This window comes from Hyperolius riggenbachi, chromosome 5 (genome assembly GCF_040937935.1).
Source record: "Hyperolius riggenbachi isolate aHypRig1 chromosome 5, aHypRig1.pri, whole genome shotgun sequence".
NCBI classification, from domain to species: domain Eukaryota; kingdom Metazoa; phylum Chordata; class Amphibia; order Anura; family Hyperoliidae; genus Hyperolius; species Hyperolius riggenbachi.
Genome location: NC_090650.1, coordinates 239,727,819 through 239,734,164, shown reverse-complemented (window position 1 = coordinate 239,734,164; position 6,346 = coordinate 239,727,819). Strand labels below are relative to the sequence as shown.

At 42.5% G+C, this 6,346-nt stretch overlaps 1 long non-coding RNA gene across 1 annotated transcript; it reads left to right on the top strand.

Moving 5' to 3' along the window:
- The first annotated feature begins 371 nt into the window (after positions 1–371).
- On the top strand, positions 372–5,637 carry LOC137518632 (uncharacterized). Its single transcript, XR_011020863.1, has 2 exons — positions 372–1,126; positions 3,252–5,637. It is a non-coding gene; the product is annotated as an uncharacterized lncRNA (long non-coding RNA).
- The last annotated feature ends 709 nt before the right edge of the window (positions 5,638–6,346 follow it).

Below are 6,346 nucleotides of genomic sequence, written 5' to 3'. Positions count from 1 at the left end.
CCCTACCAAGGTAGGTGATGCAGTTACCCCAGCTAGAATTAGCTGGGTGTTGGCCTCTGCATATCGTGGTGTGCACAAGCGATTGCAGAAGGCGTTCCAGGATCAAGAAAAGGCGGAACAGGCTCAACTTGAGGTTGAGGGACGCTGCCTGATGCTGGAATATAGTGTTTCCCCGTTAAAGCGGGTGATGTTGTTGCTCTCTCTAGATGTAGATAAGACTCTAGGGGGGGGGGGTCCCCGTTGAAGCGGGTGATGTTGTTGCTCTCTCTAGATGTAGATAAGACTCTAGGGGGGGGGGGGGTTCCCCGTTAAAGCGGGTGATGTTGTTGCTTTCTCTAGATGTAGATAAGACTCTAGGGGGGGGCCCTGTTAAGGCGGGGCATGATGTCGCTCTCGGGCGGCATAGTGGGATGTTGTTGACAGCTTATAGAAAGCTTCAACAAAGATTGTGTAAGTTGAAAGAATCAGAATCCCTCAATGTTGTTACTTTACTTGAGGGTATTCCTGTTGGAAAAAGGGTAGTCCTGTTAGAAAAAGGAACTAGAGTAGGATGACAGAGTGATAGTTGCACAAGTGTCATCACAGGCAGCTGCAGATAAATACCAACATGTAACAGAATCTGCAGCTGGTAAAATAAATGTACTGGAGGAAGTAGCTGGGGAAGAGGCTCCTGTGATGACACATTTTGGATTGTTATCAGTGGAGCAGGGAGCTTCTGTGAATAAAAGGAAGCCAAACTCTGCCACTGATCATTGCACAAGAAATAGGACAATGTGCATTGAACTGGAATTGGAAGTGTTTAGCACAAAAGTATTTTGTTCCATTTGAAAAGATTAGGAATAGCTGGGAACTTTCTTTAGGTTGTTACTGCTGTTTTTGTCCCTCTTAAGGAAAACCCCATATTTTTAATGATAAAATATGGATGGGAAAAAGGGGCAGAGAGTAACCTGACAGTGAATCTCAGCTTTTACTACTACGGTTTTTAATACAGTCTGTGTCTTTGTTGGTAGATTTCGGAGTATAATCTTGGAGTGCTGTGTTTAAACTTGTAAAGCAAATTCCTTAAAGTGACAGTATCTGACTGCACTTGCAGAGTTGAAATGGTAATATAATCTGGACAAGACAGGTGGGTTAATATTGTTGTTTCTAGTGAATGTTTTATATGGTGAATCCGTTATAGCGAGTCCTGATTAATCGTGTATTCATATGTCTGTTTTTTGTTTAATTGAATGCATAGAGGAATGTTTTTTTTTTTTTTTTAAATGCATTTGTGCACGGGCGGTGAGTGCTCCTAGGGAATGTGTGCGAGCCAGTGAGTGTTTGAGATGCTGCTCTCCTCAGCTGGGGGCGCTTGGCAAGCATTATTTTTTTTTTCATTCAGGAGTACATGTTGTAAAAAAAATATTGACCTTTAACTCTTACTTCATGGGATATGCGTCTTGTTTGATAAAATAAATGGTTAAAGAGGTGAGAAATAGTAAAGCAACTTTCTTGTGTGTGTGTGCGTTGTGTGTTTGGTGCAGCACTGTGCGTTGTGCTGGGTTTTGCTAGAACTTCCAAATCCCTGCAAATGCTCATTTTTTTTTTTTTTTTGGGTTACAGGGTTAAATGTGATTATGGTGTCACGGTGACATCTCTGCCAGCAATTTTTCCCCTGGTTTCTAGCTATAATTGTGCAGGAGTGAAATTGTTTACCTGTTGAGCTAAGAAAGCTAGATTAGATGAGACCGTGTGAAAGAAATAGAATTGTGAAGTCTATTATGGCAATGTAGAATGAAAATATTGCGTAATTAGACTGGAAAACCTTTTTATATAATATGCCAGTGTCTCTGCGTCTATTCAGAGTTTTGTTTTGTTTTTTTTAGCACTGCACATGTGCAGGGAGGGGCGCAGAAACACAGGGGAAAAGTTGAGGGAGGATAGGGCCAGAGGCGGCCAGCGTGTGCGCAACGGTGTATGAGGGCACGCGCGTGGCGGGTGCATGTGCACAGCGGGCACATGCATGCGCAGCGAAAGGCCTAGCTTGTTTTTTTTTTTTAAACGGGCTAAGGTCATTAGTTACTAAATGAGATTTGTTTGTCTTGCAGAGAAATGTCTGGTTTCTCTAGGGTTGAATGTTGTACTGATTAGCTGAATGGCGTGAAGTGGCAGAATGTGTTGATGATGAAGTGTGAATTGAGTTGTTTCTAATGAATTGTATGAAGTTTGCTTTGAGACCTTACTGATATAGTGTATTATATGTTTAAGAATACCTCTGTTAAAGATGCTAGAATGTATGCATATGCTAGTTTAGAATAATACAAACAAACTGTGAAGATAACAGATTTTTGTTTATACCAGAAACTAGCTGGTGGGGTGGTTAAAGTAGAAACGATTTCTTATTGAAAAATGCATAAGGATGCGGTAGCTCCATATAGGGGAAAACCTGTATCAGCTGGGTTGGATTTGCATGCTTTAGAAGTTGTTATCATTAACCCCTCACAGGTTACAACCATTCCCACAGGTATAGGATGTAAAATACCTGACTAACATTATGGGCAAATAGCTACCCAATTCAGTTTTGCTCAGAAAGGAGCTATAGTAATAGGAGGAGTAATTGACTCCGACTATCAAGAATAAATTAAAGTGATCATGATTAACCTGGGAAATAGTGAGTTAATTATTGGAAGAGGAGAGAGGATGGGTTAAAGTTTTTAGGGGAGGACACTGTGTATACACAGGCCAAAGAGTTGTATAGCCCAGGTTCTCCTGAGGGCCCTTTTACACTTAATGCGCTGGTATGCATTAGTAGTAGTACGCATACAATTTTGTTGTTGTTTGTTTTTTCTTGTTTTTTGTTGTTGTTGTTTTTTCCCCAATGGCAATGCACTGTGAAAAGATTTCAATGTTTTTTCAGTGTATGGTGTGAAAGAGGCCATAGGGGGACACGGACGCTGGACTGTACATCAGTTGTTATTTTTTGATTACAGTTAACAGCAGCTGATTAAGTGTAAAGGGACCCTAATTCCTTTATTTGTAGAGAGGGAAGCCCATCAGTAAAGGGTGATGAATATTTTGGTTCTACTAATACAGTAAATGTTGGAGCTAAAATGTGGGTCAGAATCCCCAAGGACCGCCTCCTCCAGCAGATGTGATTGCAGTAGGCAAGGACCGAACTCTGCTGGAGGCCAGAACAGGAAAAGTGGGAATATATCCTACAGGAAAAAATGTTATTTGCAAGAATAAGTCACACTTGTTTGGGTTTTTTGCAGATTGATCTCCATGTCTATGGCATTGTCCTTGGAATCCTTGGTATCGTGTGGTTGGAAAGCTGTGGCGTTAATGCATGGACTTCAGGTAGTCGAGTAACCGATACAGGGGATCCACGGTGACTTTCGTGTGGGGAAATAAAACCAAGAGTTGTCTACAGAGAAACTTTACCGGTAATGCTAGGCAAGCATGTGACGTTCTCAATGTTACTTTCAATGGACCATGTCTCGGTGGGGCCTACTTTGATATTTGTGGATATGATGGATGCTAAAGTGGACCCTGGGCATATAAAGAGACTACCTTCCACTTGTATAAAGGTGGGGCAACATGCCTAAAAGACTGTGATTCATGCTAAAATCACGTTTCCAGCTGCCATAAACTGTTCTAAACCACACCAAATACGGAGAGAGTGGTATGACACTTTGTTAGATGGATATGGGACATTGACTGGAACTCTTAATAGTTTTGATATTGAAACATTAGCAAATAGATTGCATAACGTTGGAAGTAAAATAAATGATGTTTTAAAATTACAAGCTAAATGGATGCCAACTATATGGGCGCCATTTAAAATTACAAGCTAAAATAGATGATGATTTGCTTGGCTTAATTAACGCAAGTGCCTCTGTTATGTATGAAACAGATGTTAATATAACTAGAATTGTAAACTGGACTATCTGTTCCATGCAAACCTTACAACAGCAACAACAGAAAGAGTTATTTCAAACTATGTTGTTGACTGGAAATGAGGAGGTTTGGAGGACCGTGTTCAGTTCCATGATAAGAACTGATCACTGGATAGATATCAAAGCACCTAAAGTGATGTGCAATGATACATTTTGCATGGGACAATTGACACTTTACAATGTTACTAAAAGTGGTATAATGTGTAAGTATGTTATTTTGCCATTATTAATTGGGCCAGAAGGTGATCAGCACTTCTGGGTACCTACGTTTTATGGACAGGTTATTGATGACAGCAACAGAACAGATGATTTGACTTTTTGTGAGAATACTTTAAACAGTAAAATATGTAAGTTACAGTCTACTGCATATGAACCTTGTTTGTTACAGAACACTGTAAACAAATGTGGGTGGACCATAATGCCTATAACATACCGCTGGATGGTGGAAATAACACCTCAAGTGGTATGTGTAGTGACTGATCGTCCGGTGGTCCCTAAAATGAGGGTGCCTTTTGCAGGATGCATACACAATATCACTGTATTCCAATGGGAAAATGAAACTTTTATGTTAATGCCAGACATAGCGTTAACTACAAAGGTTTCCTGGCAAGGCCAAGGTTTGGAAGTTCCCAATTGGGTTCTAAACCTGACTAAACTAAAGCGGATTGTTGAAAAATCTAACGGAAGTGAAAAAGTGCTATTAAAAAGTTGAATAGAAGTATAATCGTACACCAGCTCAGTACTGCCGTGATTGCAAACAAAATTGTTAAAGTGGGCTCTGCCATAGCAGATGCCACCTCTCACCATTGGTGGGATGTATTTATGGGTTATTCGCCATCAGCAGAAACAATGATGAAGTGTATAGTTCATCCTATTTTTTGATTGTAATGATTGTTATAGTTATCCTATCCAGATGGAACTGGTATGTGGCATATGGGATCTGTTGTAAGAGGAAAAAAGTTGTCATGGTTTCATATGTTAATGGTCATCACTAAGGACCGAATGTGATACAAGTCTGAAGAGTCTGTGTGAATGACTGGCTGTTAGGTAAGAAACACATTAGCAAGCTAGTCTGTAGGCAGATAGGACATATTTTGATCTTTTAGTAGTGATGCACCATTCTCCATAAGAAAACCATTGACAGAAGAACAAAAGGTTACTGCAAGTTATAAAAACATACGGCTGTGCGCTGTGTTCACGCGGTTATCACGAGGGATGAATCATACTTCCACGTTGTGGATAGGCTGAAGGACGAACCCACCCAGTCACAACAAGTACTGAGCATGCGTGGCACGTGATATGGTTATATAACATTGTGTTGCAATAAGCGCGTAACCCTGAATTAACTGTTTCAGGGAATGCGCAACTTAACTAGAACTAGTTCTGTTTATGAAAATATTGACTATAAGTCATCCAACCATAGTGAAGCTCATGCCTGTGCATCCCCAGGATGCAATAGGGAAAATGGGTGGAGCTATGAGTATAAGAAAGAGAGATTTCCCTTGCTCTGATGGGACTCTCCACTACTGACGAGTTGTGTGATGTTGTGTATGCGCTGCCTCCTGACGATCGCTGGTCCCCCGATACGGAGTGATGATGCAATATCCGGTAATGTATTGATTCTTTACTCTATTACTTATCCATGATTCACTGCTATACCTGTAAATAATGTAAATAATTGAATAAATATCCTAATACAGTGTGAAGTTGTAAGCTATGTATTTACCTAGTCTTTGTGCTAGTGTGAGTCGAGTGTGAGGCCTTAGCAACGCCAAAAAACATAGCATTACAGGCACCGGCTGCTGTGCTGGCTGCTGGAAAGGGACAGAGGGGGTGGAAGGCGGGGGGAAGGGTTCCTCCAGTCCCCGAACAAGGATCTCCTGCAACTCCCTTGCTCGCTGCTCACGGTCTCTGGCAGGCGGAAACTGATCCCACCTCCCCCTCAGCCGTGGGTCCAGGATCATGCTGATGCAGGCATCCTCCCTCGCTTGCATCCACTTGACCCTGGGGTCTGTGTGCAGGCAGCGCAGCATATGTGCTGCCATGGGGAACAGGGTGGACCGTCCAACAGAGACATCAGGGTCAGCACCCTCCTCCTTCTCCTCTTGCCCCTGAGCCTCTTCCTCCTCTCTCCACCCTCGCACCACTGCTGCTGCGCTCCGATGTCCCCCCCCAGCAGCAAAGTCCAGCACCTCCAACTCCTCCTCCTCCTCCTCCAGGGACTCAAATACCTGCGCAGCAGTGGACTGCGCAGGTGGCTGCTGTTCCAGCTGCTTCAGGGCCTCATCTCCCAAATCCACCAAATCGCCAAGTGCCCTGTCCAGTAGACAAACAAAGGGCACCCACTGGCAGAGGGATGCCCGTCGTTCACTTACCAGGTTGGTTCCCTGTAGGAAGGGAGCCAACACCAA